Here is a 17223-nt window from a genome sequence, read left to right as displayed (position 1 = left end):
CCGGCCGTCGCGCGACGTCAGTCGCTGAGAGACACAGCGGGGAATGGTACTGCACCAACGCCGGCTGTAACATCCGAGGCACAGGAACGCCACAATGAACGCTCTCACCGTCCAATTCTTCCATTTGAATCAGGCTTCATATCCCCTGTTCTGCGGCGGCTGCACAGTACAAACCTAAAAATCTGTAAAGTACAGTGTATATACAAATATCGTCATTTATAGATTTTTATGTGCGCAAAAGTAGTGTTCAAGAGTTTATTGTCCTTAATGATGGTGCTTCACGGGTACATGAGAGCCCGAAAGATCTGTCCATTTTGCTATTAAAATTAGGATATAGCGTTCAAATATAGTAAAACCGTAAAACTGCAATTACCTGGAAATTTTTTTAACTGTTTTTGATACTTGGTGTATTTAAAGACTCAGTCGGGGCTCAACAAAAACTTCGTTGATTTGGTATGTTTTAGTTCAGTCGTGCTCGTCTTACAAATTTTCTATATTGTTATCAATTGATACTTAAATTAATTTTAAGATGTTACAGTATGGAAATATACAGATATAATGAATTCAGTAAGTTTTAAGGCAGTGCGGGGAACAACCAAGCACATTTCAAAAAAGTGCAAGGAACAAGGCCACAGTGATTTCGAAGAGAGCAAGAAAACCAGAACCTTGGTGTTTTAATGGGAGCTCATGGACAGGAGTCCCGGTGTGTGAGAGGGAGAGTAGCAACCTGGGTCTAGTGTTTCCAAAGCCCATTTAGAATCATTACAGATTCTAAAATCTTTCTGGGTTAAAAAAAAATCTCACTCAGATCGTCTCCAAGTCTCTTTCCTCATACTAAAGCTTACAGTTTTTGACAAATCAATTAGGAATCAGATGGCAGAGGGGAAGAAGCTGTTCCTGAATAGCTGAGTGTGTGCCTTCAGGCTTCTGTACTTCCTATCTAATGGTAACAGTGAGAAAAGGGTATGTCCTGGGTGCTGGGCGTCCTTAATAATGGATGCTGCTTTCTGAGACATGCTCCCTAAAGATACTTTGATATCTTTATCCCTAAAGATACTCCCTAAAGGGTACTTTGTTGGCTAGTACCTAAGATGGAGCTGACTAAATTTCCGACTTTGCAGCTTCTTTTGGTCCTGTGCAGTAGCTCTCCCTTGCCAAACAGTGATGTAGCCTGTCAGAATGCTCTTCATGGTACATCTATAGAAGTTTTTGAGTGTATTTGTTGACATGCCAAATCTCTTCAAACTCCTAATGAAGTATAGCTGCTGTCTTGCCTTCTTTATGACTACATTGATATGCCAGGACCAGGTCAGATTCTCAGAGATCTTGACACCCAGGATCTTGAAACTGCTCACTCTCTCCAATTCTGATCCCTCTATGAGGATTGGCATGTGTTCCTTCATCTACCCTTCTTGAAGTCCACAATCAGCTCTTCCATCTTACTGACATTGAGTGCCAGGTTGTTGCTGTGGCACTATTTCACTTGTTGGCATATTGTATCTCACTATGCCTTCTCACCACCAGCTGAGATTCTACCAACAATGGTTAAATCGTCAGCAAATTTATAGATGGTATTTGAGCTATACCTAGTCCCACAGTCATTGTATATGTGTATATAGAGGGTGGAGCAGTGGGCTAAACACACACCCCTGAGGTGCACCGGTGTTAATCATCAGAGAGGAGGATATGTTATCACCAATTCACACAGATTGTGGTCTTCCGGTTAGGAAGTCGAGGATTCTATTGTAGAGGGAGGTACAGAGGCGCAGGTTCTGCAACTTCTCAATCAGGATTGTGGGAATGATGGTATTAAATGCTGAGCTATAGTCAATGAACAACATTCTGACATAGGTGTTTTTGTTGTCCAGGTGGTCTAAAGCCATGTGAAGAGCCATTGAGATTGCATCTGCCATTGACCTATTGTGACGATAGGCAGATTGCAATGGGTCAAAGTCCTTGCTGAGGCAGGAATTCAGTCTAGTCATGTCCAACCTCTCAAAGCATTTCATCACTGTAGATGTGAGTGCTACCAGGCGATAGTCATTAAGGTAGCCCAGATTATTATTCTTCTGTAATTGTTGCCTTTTTGAAGCAAGTGGGAACTTCCACCAGTAGCAGAGAGAGGTTGAAAATGTCCTGGAATACTCCTGCTAGTTATTTGGCACAGGTTTTCAGAGCCTTATCAGGTGCTCCATCAGGACCTTCCACCTTGCAAGAGTTAACACTTTTTAAAGACAGCCTAACATCGACCTCTGAGACAGAGATCACAGGGTCATCAGGTGCAGCAGGAATCTTCACAGCTGTAGTTGTGTTCTCCTTTCAAAGTGTGCATAGAAGGTGTTGAGTTCATCTGGTAGTGAAGCATTGCTGCTATTTAGGCAAATGGGTTTCGCTTTGTAGGAAGTAATGTCTTGCAAACCCTGCCGGAGTTGCTGTGCACCCGATGTCACCTCCAACCTTGTTCAAAATTGTCTCTTCACTTTGAAATAGCCCTCTGCAAATCATACTGGTTTTCTGATACAGGCATGGGTCGCCAGACTTGAATGCCACAGACCTAGCCTTGGTCAGACGACATACCTCCTGGTTCATCCACGGCTTTTAGTTTGGAAATGTACAGTAAGTCTTTGTGGGCACAAACTCATCCACACAGATAACTTTATCTTATAAAGTTATACCATAACATCCCTGCTCTCATTTTTATGCCCAGATAATGAAAACTGATATTCCATATGCCCCTTTCACCATCTTGTATTCCTGTGCTAACAAATTCCACAATTTGTAGACATATGTCAAGGACCTCTGCTCCTTGATATTTGAGGGCCTGACATGTGTATGATCTTTATTAGTTCTCAAAATGCATTATCTTGTAGTTTTTCAGGATTATATTCTATCTTAAATTGCTCTGCCCTTTCTTACCAACCAACAGCCTCCTGTAGCTTCTCCTTACTATCAAAAAATACTACTTTTCATGTAACTTGCTGACTCCCTCATCATTCCTCCTACACTCATATCCAGATTGTTAATGTATGTGATATCAAAAATGTTGCCTGCACCATATTCCTGCGGTACAGTACTAGTTTCTGGTTTCCAATCACAAGCAACCTTCCACCAAACTCTGCTTCCTAACCCCAAGTTAACTTTGGATACAATTTGCCAACTTGATTTTGATCTCATGGGTCTAAATGTTAGGTAAGTCTCTCATGTGTGATTTTGTCAAAAGCCTTAATGATGTTGATCAATAGATTATGTTATCTCTTCAAAAAATGGAATCAAATTTGACAAAGAAGACCTTCTCCTAACAACACTACTCAGTTTATTTTTGATTAATCCCTGCTATTGTTTTAGCCATTCACTGAATCTAATTACTTTATAGTTCAGTAATTACATGAGTATGGTTTACAAGTGGGCTAGTTACTTCCAAAGCAGATAATCAGCAATTTAGCCAAGGTTTTCCTGGACCTTTTCTCCTTTCAGTGCAGTTACCTATCTTTTTAATATCTTTTGGTTGATGATAATGGAGATCTCAGGAGGTAGCCAGATAATCTATTTAGCACTTTTAGTTGAGCACCATTGTTAATGCTCTGATATTTTTCTTAACACTGACATGCTGAGCCACTGTATGTTTTGGAACTTCCTGCTTCGGTTGGTTGTGTAATTGTCCGACAGAATTCATGACTGAATGGAGCCAGATTGCAGAGCTTAGATCTGATCTGTTGCCTGTGGCATCACCTAGCTGTCGATTGTGTGTTTTTTAAAACTTGGATGCAGTTCTGTATATGGGAAATGTGACAAATCGGGGTTATGGATTAAGGCAGTGAACATTTCAGCTGCTGCTGATGGTCCACAAAGCATGTCCAGTTGTGATCTGCTAAATCAGGGGTTCCCAATCATTTTTTATCCAAAGGATGCCTGCCATTAACCGAGGACTCTGTGGAACCCCTGTGCTAAACCTTTTCTGAACCTATCCCTATTTCATTTAATGTGTTTCCATATAACACCAAGGAGATGTCTAAAACAAAACAGAAAATGCTGGAAATACTCAACAGATCAGACCACATCTATAGGAAGAGATACTAACGAGCCACCCTCAACAGTGAACTCTGATCTCTCAAGCCTATGGTAAAAACCTTACAAATTCAACCACCTTACTAATTTCACTGCATTTTTCAGTTTTGTTCAAAACAGAAGAGTATTGACTCATCAGCTTATGGAGGACAGTAATAGAATTGAGAAAGAGGTTTCCTCGCCCAGACACTATAAAAACACAAAAAAGAAAAATCTGCAGATACTGGAAATCCAAGCAACACGCATAAAATGCTGGAGGAACTCAACAGGCCAGACAGTATCTATGGAAAAGAATACAGTCGATGTTTCGGGCTGAGACCCTTCATCAGTCCTGCATTTTGTGTGTGTTACTATAAGAACACCCTAGGATATGGACCCAATGTTCAAGGGCTACTTCTGCCCACCTTGTTGACCTGGATCTAATTTCCTGTAAGGGAATCAAATTACGTATACAATGCAGTAACTTGAACAAAGGTCCTGATGTCATTTTAATTTCCATTTTTCTTACAGTGTAAATATTGTTAAAAGAAACACAGAGTTAAACCAATTATAATTTATTAATTTACACATATTCACTCATTTCACCACTTTTAATGGCATTAATACATTGTCTGGCCTCTCACCCCCAATATTGTGCAATCCTGAAAATTCAAATCCATACAAATCAATATGCAGCAAAAACTGCGTCTGCACATGTTAGATAAGACAGTTTCCAGTCAATAAAAATACTAGTTAAGTAAGATTCGGCCTGACCACTGTTGCCTTACTAGGTTGTTCCAGGTTCCAGGTTGTTCATCAATCAGCCTGCCACGCCCTTTGGTTTTAACCCTCCATCAAGATCACATACTTTGAAGTTTTGGCTTGTAAAATGCTGGGTTACAATTTTTTTGCTGTAAATATATAAAAATATAGTGACATAGTTTAAATTAAGAAAATATAAAATAGATTCTCCATTTATAAACCAGATTTCCCAAAGATCTTTGTCAAATTGATCTATATTTCAATAGTTTTTACTTAGCTTTCTGAATTTGTGAGGGAATATTTCTGTCTAAAGGAATACTCCCAAATTAACTAAACTTTGGAAAACATCTGCAACGTTCTAACTTACATTCACTAAAGTCATTTAATATCAATCATGATCGTAGGAATTAGTATGCTTTCATGATATTGTCTTCCATATTACTGTTATTTTGCTCAGATTAATTTTCAAAAGAGCAGTCATGCTGTTATAGTGTATAGGGTAAATCAGGAATCTGATCTTCTGCAATTCCTTAATTTCTTTACCTTTATCACTCATTGGTTTATCACTACCTTGAATTGTCATTGTTGTTGCTTTTAATCGTAATATGTTTATTTTAAAGTTCTTGCAAAGTTTGTTGACATACTTCTTGCATAGTATTAAACACTGTTTTCTTAGCTTTTGTTGTTTTCTATAATGCTTTTTCATTGACTTTTAAATTATTACCTCTTTTCTATTCAAATCTCTTTTCAAATCTTTTCTATGGCAGTACACCTCTTTCCCCTGTAGATATGAACTTAGCTCTATTGTATTAAATTTTAAAACACCTCCCACTGATTACTTGCCATTTGATTTGACTGTTGTATTACAATTTTCCTTTGCACATTGAAGTCAGCTAAATCAAATGTTATGCTCACACCAGTCCCTTCGAAACAGTAAATTCAATGATAGTCGTCAATAATACTCATACCCTATTTTTTTGGCTGAATACTCATGTTCTATTATTTTGAAAGATGCAATATGCCCAGCTCCCTAATTAGTTCTAGAACCATTCCTTTAGAAATTGACCAAATTTATTGGCAGCACAAAACAACAACTGAAATAAATTCCAAAATCTGATTCCTTTAAAGGCCACTATGTCATGCATTTAATATTATTATTCCAAGGATCGATATCTCCACCATTGATTCAGAAAACCATTCTGAGTGGACTGAGGAGATTCACTTCACCTTTGACAGGAGCTAGTCTTTTTATTCCAATCTGCATAAAAGTTCAATCTCTCTTTAAAAATCACTGTCACTGCTACATCCTTGTTCAATTCTCTGCTGTTAAGCTTCCTGCCCTTTGATAACATATGCCATGGAATATACACCACTTTCAATACAGTTTAAAATCCTTTTACATCACTTTATTCTTAACTTCTGCTCAGCCCTCTTTAAATCTTAGGGTATTGCTAATAGTGTGATCACTCAAGTTGAGTATAATGTTCTCCTTGGGGGTTGTCTATTGGTGGTCTTTAGGTGGCTTTAGTGGCCCATCCAGGATCCACATATTCTGCTTTGATCTTGTATGTTAGGGTGCATTCTTAATGGAGAACATCTGGGGAGGCAACCACCACACAGTCCTTGACAGATAAGGGTCATTGTCCGGTGCATGAAATGCAAGATGACTGGGAACCCTTCACTGCAGCAGTCTATCTCCACCTTCACTGCCATCGTATTATGTCATCATCTTCTGCCTGCTTCACCGTTGAGGTCTTGATTAGATAGCTGTTTGACTGGAACCTCCTTCTATTTGACCTTCCCACATGGGTGACCCTACCAGGAGCTAGGTTCTAGATGGCTAAACTTCAGACGACATCATTGTCAGGATCGCAGGAACATGCAAGCCTCTTCACCATGACAAGGTGATGACCCTTGGAGAAGAGTCATAGAGCAATACAACAAAGATACAGACCCATTAGCACAATCAATCAATGCTGACCATGTGCCACCCAGCTAGACGTAATTTCCTGTGATCAGCTCATATTCCTCTAAGTGCTACCCCTTTATGTACAAATCTTAGTGCTTCTTAAATGATTAAACTATTGCATCTGATTCAACCACATTCTCGGGCAGCTAATTCCATATGCTCCCCAGCCACCAACTATACCAGTTTCCCTCCCAAATGATTGAGCAAAGTCCCCTTCAAGTCACCTTTTAGCATTCCTAGTAACTCTCCTTGCTATCTCTCTTCTTCTGAAAATTCAGCAAAGCTTCTTGCATCACCCAACATTTCAAAACATGAAATGCCTGCCTCCACTCTCTGATGGCCTCTTTGTCCACCAAGGAACACATTTCTCAGCAGCTCTCCTAGGCACCAAAGGAATAGTTTGACTGGCTGTCCCACACAAACCCGACATTATATTCTGATAAACTTTTTCTATGGTACTGTCTAGAGACAATTAGTTAAACAATTTATCACACTCAACAGAAAAAAATTCCCAGTCTGCCCTCCTTAAACACCATTTAGTACCAGAACTCAAATTCTGATAGTGAGCCTTGACCCCTACAATACTCAAGACTGGGAAATGATCACTCCTCCTACAATCAGTCATTACTTTCCAGCTACAAAGAAGCTTTTCTGAATTTTCAGAAGAAGAGTGATACCAAGGACAGTTATTAGGAATGCTAAAAGGGCTGTCAATAGTGCAAGTATTACAGCCCCAGGACAGAAAATAGTAAATTATCAAATGCTCCAGCTTCTGCCTGAAGCAGCCCTAAAGAAGTTTTATAATGAAGCCTGGATGCAAGGAATGCTTCTAGGAGACTGGAGATGGATGGTGGTGCCGCCTATTGTTAAACCTGGGCAGATCTAACGTGCCAAATGGCGATAGGTCTTCACTATATAAAATAATGGCATTAGCGGCAGACCATTTGATTCCAAGAGAGAGAGAGAGCTCTCTTTTATACTTTTAACATTTAAATATTAAGATTTGAAAAAAAATAAAAATAAAATGGCGTTTCTTCTTCCCGACAGACTTTAGTGTTTGGAGCGTCATAACTGTTTTGATGTGTTTGAAAGTTTTAGACTTTCATTTATTGTTTTAATTCTTTTTTTAACCCTTTTGTTTATATACATTTATAACACTAATTTTATATTTTAACTTTTGTTATATCAACCCTTTTTTATAATGTGGGTTGTTTGTATTTTTTTTAACTTTGTTACGTTTGAGTTGCCGTCTTGAGACAAGGGGGTAATTTTAGTATTAGATTGCTTGCTTGCCTCTTTTTGGCTTTTTTCCTGGGGTTTTGAGGTTGGTGGGAGGGGGATTTTTCTTTTTTCTATTTTTTTCGCTTGCTTTTTGCTTAGTTTTATTTCATGGGCTTATATGAAACTACAAAAATGGTTGCAGTGCTGTGACTTCTGGTTTCCCCTTGAACTTACTTCCTTCTTCCGGGTTCATGAGTTCACTTTTCTTTCAAACTTATGTGTTAACTGTAATATATATTGTCAATATGGATAAGACTATTAACTTTGTTTCTTGGAATACTAATGGTTTAAATCATCCGATCAAACGGAAAAAAACATTCAAAGTATTCCATAGAATGAATGCTAATGTTATTTTTGTACAAGAGACTCATGTAAGGAAGGTGGATAGTCAGCGGTTGTTTAGGTTTTGGAAGGGCCAACAGTATCACTCAAATTCGCAAGCCAAAGTGAGAGGTGTTTCTATTTTTATAGACTCATCAACTTCTTTTATACATCATGAAACAATTTCAGATCCGCAAGGTAGATTTTTGCTTATTACTGGTTTACTTTTTAATCAAAAAGTTGTTTTAGTTAATGTTTATGCTAAAAAAAAAGTTGAATTTCCCCATGGGGATGAATAAAGTATCTATCTATCTATCTATCTATCTATCTATCTATCTATCTATCTATCTATCTATCTATCTATCAAATACTGATTGTCCTGAATTTTTTAAATGCTTATTTACATCCTTTCCCAATCTGAATCAATATAGATTGATAATGGGTGGGGATTTTAATTGTTGTCTAAACCCTTTGATGGATAGATCCAAGCCCACCCAAACTCTTCCGAATAAATCGGCTTCTCTTATTAATTCTTTTATGATTGATTCAGCTATTTGTGAAATTTGGCGTTTTTTTACACCCTAATGACAAAGAGTTTTCATACTTTTCCCATGTGTATCATAATTACTCAAGAATTGATTACTTTTTCATTGATCAGCATTTACTCACAGATGTTATGGATTGTAAATATGACTCTATTACTATATCTGATCATGCACCTTTGAAGTTATCCATTAAGATGACGGATTCATATATTAATACTAAAGGTTGGAGGTTTAATCCTGTTTTACTGCAGGACTCTGACTTTGTCAACTTTATTAAACAGCAAATTGATTTGTTTTTCTCAACAAATTCTACAACAGAGATCTCTAGTGGAATTTTGTGGGATACTTTTAAGGCATATATTCGTGGACAGATTATTTCATATTCTGCTGGAGTTAGGAAACGAACTAATTCTAAAATATTAACATTAGTTGATAAAATTAAGGCAATTGACAAGATCTATTCATTGACCCCTAGCAAAGAACTTTATAAAGAAAGAGTGGAACTTCAAATGGAGCATAGTTTACTATTATCCTCCTCGATTGAAAGTCAGTTAATTAAATCGAAAGCTCAATTCTATACATATGGAGATAAGTCTGATAAATTACTAGCTAACCAATTGAAAATTGCTTCGGATAAGCGACAGATTACTAGGATTCGTAAGCAAGATGGTACTCTGACGATTGATCATAAAAAGATAAATAAAGCCTTTCAAGATTTTTATAATTCCTTATATCAATCAGAATGTACTAAGGACTCTTCTATAATGAATGAATTTTTAAGGAAATTGAATATTCCAAAAGTAACTGTTGAGGATAGTGTATTTTTGGATACACCTATTACGGAGTCTGAAATAGAAAAGGCTATTTTTTCAATGAATTCAGGTAAAGCTTCGGGTCCAGATGGTTTTTCTGCAGAATTTTTAAAATCCTTTTCTTCCATACTTTCTCCTTGGCTTTGTAAAATTTTTAAAGATGCATTAAGTATAGGCAAACTACCACAATCTTTTTATGAAGCTTCTATTTCTTTAATTCTTAAAAAAGATAAAGACCTTACTGAATGTGCATCCTATCGGCCTATATCTTTGCTGAATACGGATTTTAAGATTTTTAGTAAAATTTTGGCTATTAGATTAGAAAATATATTGCCTCTGATTATTTCTGAGGATCAGACTGGATTTATAAAAAATCGCTATTCATCTTTTAACATTAGAAAATTAATTAATATTATTTATACCTCTTCATTTAAAATACCAGAATGTGTCATCTCTTTAGATGCCAAAAAAGCATTTGATAGAGTTGAATGGTCATATTTATTTAATACATTGCAACATTTTAATTTTAGTTCAAAATTTATATCATGGATTAAATTAATATATCATAAACCTTTAGTTTCGGTCTTTACCAACAATCAAAGATCCCCTTTTTTTCAATTATTTCGGGGTACAAGGCAAGGTTGTCCTTTAAGTCCTTTATTATTTGACATTGCTTTAGAACCCTTGGCTATAGCTATTCGTGAATCACCCAATATTTTAGGTATTACCCGTGGGGAGACGACGTATAAGGTATCATTATATGCGGATGACTTGTTATTATATATATCTGACCCTGAAAGATCTATTCCTGCTATTTCTTCTTTGCTTGCTCAATTTAGTAATTTTTCTGGTTATAAATTGAATTTTAATAAGAGTGAACTATTTCTATTAAATATGCATGTTTCCATTTATAATCATGTACCATATAGAATTGTTACAGATTATTTTACTTATTTAGGTATTAAAATTACTAAAAAACATAAAGATTTATTTAAAACTAATTTTCTACCTTTAATAGATCAAATTAAGCAACTTGCTAATAGGTGGTCTCCACTATCTTTGTCTTTGGTAGGCAGAGTTAACGCCATTAAGATGATGATACTACCTAAATTTTTATACTTATTTCAAGCATTACCAATTTTTATTCCTAAATCTTTTTTTGATATGGTTGACTCTAAAATATCTTCGTATTTGTGGCAGAACAAAAATCCTAGACTAGGCAAAAAATATTTACAGAAGCCTAAGAAGGAGGGCGGCTTGGCTCTACCAAACTTAAGATTTTACTATTGGGCAGTTAATATACGGTATTTGATATTTTGGACACAAGAATCGACTACAGTTGCTGGCCCACAATGGGTAAATTTGGAATGTAAATCTGTGCAAGATTTCTCATTGATCTCAATCTTAGGATCTTCACTTCCTTTTTCGTTACTCAAAATGAATAAACAGATAACTAATCCCATAGTCAAGTATACATTACAAATCTGGTTTCAATTTCGTAAATTTTTTGGCTTGAATAAGTTTATGCTGTCAAGTCCTATAATATCTAACTACTTCTTCCGACCATCATCTATAGATCAAGCTTTTCTTTTATGGAAAACAAAAGGTATAACATGATTTCGTGATCTGTTTTTGGATGATAACATTATGTCCTTTGAACAGCTATCTAATAAATATAATTTATCTAAAACCCATTTTTTTAGATATTTGCAAGTTAGAAATTTTCTGTATAATGAATTAAAGTCTTTTTCGAAAGAATGTCCATTGGACATTACAGAAAGAATTTTAGCTCTCAACCCTTGTCAAAAGGGTTTAGTAGCTATCATTTACAATATGATTATGAATGTACAGCCAGATGTATCAGAAAAAATTAAGAAGGAATGGCAGGAAGAATTGCATTGTCCTATATCTACTGAGCAATGGGAAAAATTCTTATCATTGGTAAACTCATCCTCTATTTGTGCTAAACATGCTCTAATACAATTTAAGGTTGTACATAGAGCTCACATGTCTAAAGATAAACTTGCTCGATTTTATTCTTATGTTAATTCAACCTGTGATAGATGTCATTCTGACGTTGCTTCATTGACTCATATGTTTTGGTCTTGTCCTTGTTTACAAAACTATTGGAAAGATATTTTTAATATTATTTCAAGAGTTTTAAATATTAATTTCCAACCACATCCTTTTACCGCAATATTCGGTTTACCAATGATAGATAATAAGCGTTTATCCGCTTCATCCCAACGAATGATTGCATTTGTTACACTAATGGCTAGAAGATCTATTTTACTGAATTGGAAAGAAATTAACCCTCCAACTGTATTTCAGTGGTTTTCTCAAACTATTTCCTGTTTGAGTTTAGAAAAAATTAGAAGTGTGGTTTTTGATTCTTCAGTTAAATTTGAGGAAACTTGGAGACCATTTATTCAACATTTTCATATGAATTAAATGCTATGATCCTGAACCTTATGGTTACTATCCTTAATTGTGTGGATGGAGGTTCGGAGTTATCGGCACTACTGTATGTATTTAACATTATGCAATTGCCCATGTTGGTTAGTTTTTTTTTATTAGTTTTTTTTAAGTTCTCTTTTAGTTTTTTTTGGGTTTTTTTTTCTTTTTTCTCTTTTTCTTAATTCCTTTACATTAATACTATGAGTTTGGGAGGCCTTATATATTGATTATTACATATCTGATTGTTTATTTAAACTATTAATTGTGTACTCTCAAATGTTTTGTACTCATATTTCACTTATGTTTTTCTTAAAATTAATAAAAAGATTTGGAAAGAAAAGGACTAAGGGTGGGGAGTGCCAGCTTTGGATAACTATGGAAATAAAAGAAGGCATCAAACTAAAAGCTTGTGCATACAAAGTTGCCATAAGTAGTGGGAAACTGGAAGATTGGGAGCACTAAGCGAGCAATACAGAAAGGGAAGCTAGATAATGAAAATAAACTAACACAAAATATAAAAATGCATAGTAAAAGTTTTTATAATTAAATAAAGCGGAAAAAGGTGGCTAAAGTGAAAGTACCTTGGAGGAGGAGAAAGGGGAATTGATATTGAGTAATGAGGAAATAGCCGAGGCTTTGAATGACTATTTTATGTCAGTCTTCAGGGTGGAGGACACATTTAACATGCCAAAGACGTTATGGATGCAATGGGAGGTGAGGACCTCGATATGGCTATCACTAAAATGTAGTGTCGAGTAAATTTGTGGGCTTGAAGATAGGTAAATCCCCTGGTCCTGATGGACTGCATCACAGGCTACTGAAATAAATGGCAGTAGTTATAGTAGAGGCTTTGGTGGTGGTGGATGTCATGCCACTGTTCAAAAAAGGATATAGGCAAAAGGCAGGTAACTATAGGCCAGTTAATTTAACATCTGTACTTAGGAAAATGCTTGAAGCTACCATTAAAGAAGAAATAGCGAGGCATCTGTAAAGAAATGGATCCATCAGGCAGACGCAGCATGGATTCAGCAAAGGCAGGTCCTGTTTGACATACTTATTGGAGTTCTTAAGGATATAACAAGCACAGTGAATACAGGGGAGCAGATGGATGTTATTCTCTTGGATTTCCAGAAGGCATTCGATAAGGTGCCACATAAAAGACTTATCCATAAAATAAGGATGAATAGAGTTGGGGGGTGATGTATTAGCATGGATAGAGGATTGGTTAACTAATAGAAAGCAGAGAGTTGGGATACATGGGTGTTACTCTGGTTGGCAATCAGTGGTGAGTGGTGTGCCGCAGGGGTCAGTGCTGGGCCCAAACTGTTCACGATATTCATTAACGATCTGGAAGAGGGAACCAAGAGTACTGTATCGAAGTTTGTTGATGATACTAAATTGAGTAGAAAGCAAATTGTGCAAAAGATACTGAGAGTCTGCAGAGAGATATAGATAGGTTAAGTGAATGGGCGAGGGTCTGGCAGATGGAGTACAATGTTGGTAAATGCGAGGTCATCCACTTTGGAAGGGAAAAATGAAACAGCAGATTATTATTTAAATGGTAAAAGAATTGCAGTATGCTGCTGTGCAGTGGGACTTGGGAGTGCTTGTGCATGAATTGCAAAAGGTTGGTTTGCAGGTGCAGCAGGCTATTAAGGCAAATGGAATGTTGGCCTTCATTGCTAGAGGGATTGAATTTAAGAGCAGGTTACTGGTGAGGCTGCACCTGGAGTACTGCATACACTTCTGGTCTCCTTACTTGAAGAAGTGTATACTGGCTTTGGAGGTAGTGCAAAGGAGGTTCCCCAGGTTGTTCCAGAGATGAGGGGGTTAGACTATGATGAAAGATTGAGTCACCTGCGACTGTACTCACTGGAATTCAGAAGAATGAGAGGAGATTGTGTAGAAACATATAAAATTATGAAAAGGATGGATAAGATAAAGGCAAGAAAGTTGTTTCCACTGGTAGGTGAGACTAGAACTAGAGAACATAGCCTCAAGATTCAGGGGAGTAGATTTAGGATGGAGATGAGGAGGAACTGCTTTTCCCAGAGAGTGGTGAATCTGTGAACTTCTCTGCTCAATGAAGCAGTGGAGGCTGCCTCAGAAAGTATATTTAAGAGAAGGTTGGATAGATTTTTGCATAGTTGGGGAATTTAAGGGTTGTGGGTAAAGGCAGGTAGGTGGAGATGAATCCATGGCCAGATCAGCTGTGATCTTGTTGAATGATGGAGCAGGCTCGACGGACCAGATGGTTTAGGCCTGCTCCTATTTCTTATGTTCTTATGGAGAAAATGATAGTAATTAGGCTGATGTTTGTTTTGGAGAAGAGACTCTTACTTGGTTACTACCAATGTGGGTTTCATAAAGGGAGGTCTACATATGATACCCTTGTACTACTGTGAAATGTTATTCGGAAAGCTTTTACAGTGAAACAATCTGTAGTTACAGTGTTTTTGGACATTGAAAAAGCTTATGATATGCTATGGAGAGAGGTGCTTTTGATTAAACTCAGTAAACTTGGTACAGGTGGTAGGTTTTGTAACTGGGTATTGGAATTTTTGTTTGGCTGGTCATTTAGAGTGAGGGTGGGTGAAGAGTGTCATCAGAGTTTGCAATAGATGATGGGACCCCCGACCCCAGGGTAGTGTTATCAGTCCAATATTGTTTAAATTGATGATTAATGATATTTTTAACGGAGTTGAGCCTGGGTTCAGTTTGGCTTTATATGCTGATGATAGGGCTCTGTGAAAAAAGGATCGTACTGCATACTGCACATGTGATAAGGTCTGTGCAAACAGCATTATCAGCAATGGAAGAATCACACTGAACTGGGGTTTTAAATTTTCTGTTTCTCAGTCAAAATATATGGGGTGTTTTATTGACAATTTATTGCACTTTAATATGCTCTTATATGAATTATGATTAATTCACATATGATTAATGGGGAAGCAGCTCGTTCAGTTTTATATAGGTTGGATTTTCTGTAGGACAGCGCACTTAGAATCTGTGCTGGAGCATTCCAGACCACACTTTGAGATACTTTGGGAGTTGAACTAGATGAGATGCCTCTTGAACTGCAGAAAGAAAAATTGAGACTTGAATCCTGGACTTCCTTAGTAGGATGGAGGGCATCCCATTTAATTATTCTGTTTTAATAGATTGTTGGGAATATAATAGAAGAGTTGGCAAATGCTTTGGTTGGATAATTAGAGAATATATGTGGGAATATGGTCTTGGGGATTTGTGGATTAATTCAACTGTGGCCTGACCAGGAGCTCCACCGTGGGATTTCCAGTTGTGGAAATAGATTGGACATTATGGGAGGATAGACAGAGTTTTGTGGGTAGTGAGAGAGTGTCTGGTCACTTACAGCAGCAGTATATTTTCCTTTGGCCTATCTTGACAGATGACTTTAAAGACCCAGTTAGTAATTGGGCGGGCTCAGGGGTATTTATCCCCTGGTTTAATGCTGAGGTGGGGTGGGGAAAAGGCTGACAGATGGGTTGTCCGCCTATACAGCAGAATTATCATCAGTAGTCTGGAATGGGCTGAACAAGTTAAGCCAAACAGAGTTATGATCTGCTCAGACTCTACCTTGGTACTGCATTCAAGGAGACGTGATTTGTTGACAGAAGTGTATTATGTTCTATGTGTTTTGGAGAGCATGGGAATAGTAGTACAGTTTTGTTGGGTACCTGCACATTTGGGTGCATCAAGAATTGAAAGGGCAGTTTTTATAGCAAAACAGGCACTTACTAAGTCTGAGGTAAATATATGGGAAAGTCTGAAGCCAAATCTTGTACTAGGATGACTGGGATTGGGAAATGGCAGAAATTGTGAGATAGGAGTTGGACAGGGAGGTGGTAGTACAATTTATTTCCATTAGTCCAAGGGGGGCATCTTTTGGGAAGGAATGGGAGGGAAGATGTGTGGTTGGTGAGCTTGAGGTTTGGACTACAGGTTTGCATTCCCCTCTGGTACCTCTTGGTACGCTTGGGAATGGGATGTGTGATTGTTGTAAGGTCCCAGAAATGGTGGAACATGTGAGTAGAGTGTGCCACAGTTATTTGTTAGAACATGAGAAGCTGTTTAGGCAATTACGGGTTGATCTGGAGTGCCTAGTTTGCAGAATATTCTAGTACCTGAGGCAGGGGCAGTTAAGTTGTGTAGGGCCCTGGTGAACTTTTTAATTAAAGCAGATGTGGGAGGTAGCATCTGATTCCCTTCGTAGTTCCCTTCATATTCCAATGCAGCACCTTCCCGATAGGTACAAGTTTTCATTTGCACAAAAGGAATCACAAACAAGCCCAAAGCTCTCCTGCTTTTGCTACAAGTCTCCAATCCTGTGAAGTGAAACTCCAAATCATCATTTTCATCCTGCCTGAATAAAACAACTTCAGCTTTAACATTTTCTATAAGTTTCCTATAGTCCTCATTGCCAGATCTCACCAACGGGTACCAAGATCTTACTTGATTTGTGGTGAGAGGGCCTTCCCAATCAGATTCCTCCTGCGTGAATGGAACATCACTCCCACTACACACTGCCTCTAAGAGGTCTACAGTAGGGATCACTCACCTCCTTACGGACTGTGAGCTGTGAAGAAAGATGTGAGGGCCTGAGTTATGGTTCATTTAGAGCAGCTGCGTGACAAATAACTCTCTGATCTACAAGCAATTCCCAGGGACACAAAGAGAGACCATCTTCAAGAGCTACTGGAAGATCAACAACTTGGTGAAAGACGTCCTTTCGACTGCCTGAAACTTGTTGGTCTGCCAGTACATCGAGATGTCTGTGAAAGAATGCTGCTGACTGGCACATTCCAGGCTGTCATTGTACATGCTCAGGGCCACACTGAAACTTGGTGCAGCCACTACAAAATCTTGGTGGAGAAGGACCACAATATAGTGTTCTCTCGCTACGAGACAGGAAGGATCAGGGTGAGTGAAGAAGACCCTCAATTATTGGAGTAGTATACCGCCCCAGGGAACCACATGAATGAAACTGTGCTATTAGTTTAAAAAAATGTAA

The 17223-nt window shown here is 37.6% G+C and overlaps 1 protein-coding gene across 1 annotated transcript in view; it reads right to left on the bottom strand.

Moving 5' to 3' along the window:
• The window catches only part of LOC140732123 (poly(rC)-binding protein 3), a 199773-nt gene that overhangs the window by 178792 nt on the left and 3758 nt on the right, over positions 1-17223 (bottom strand). The window contains exon 2 of the mRNA XM_073054301.1: positions 4833-4955. The gene's annotated coding sequence lies outside the window, so the exon portion shown is untranslated. The remainder of the gene's footprint in view (positions 1-4832; positions 4956-17223) is intronic.

Source organism: Hemitrygon akajei, chromosome 8 (genome assembly GCF_048418815.1).
Source record: "Hemitrygon akajei chromosome 8, sHemAka1.3, whole genome shotgun sequence".
Lineage (NCBI taxonomy): Eukaryota > Metazoa > Chordata > Chondrichthyes > Myliobatiformes > Dasyatidae > Hemitrygon > Hemitrygon akajei.
This window is presented reverse-complemented; position numbering and strand designations above follow the sequence as displayed.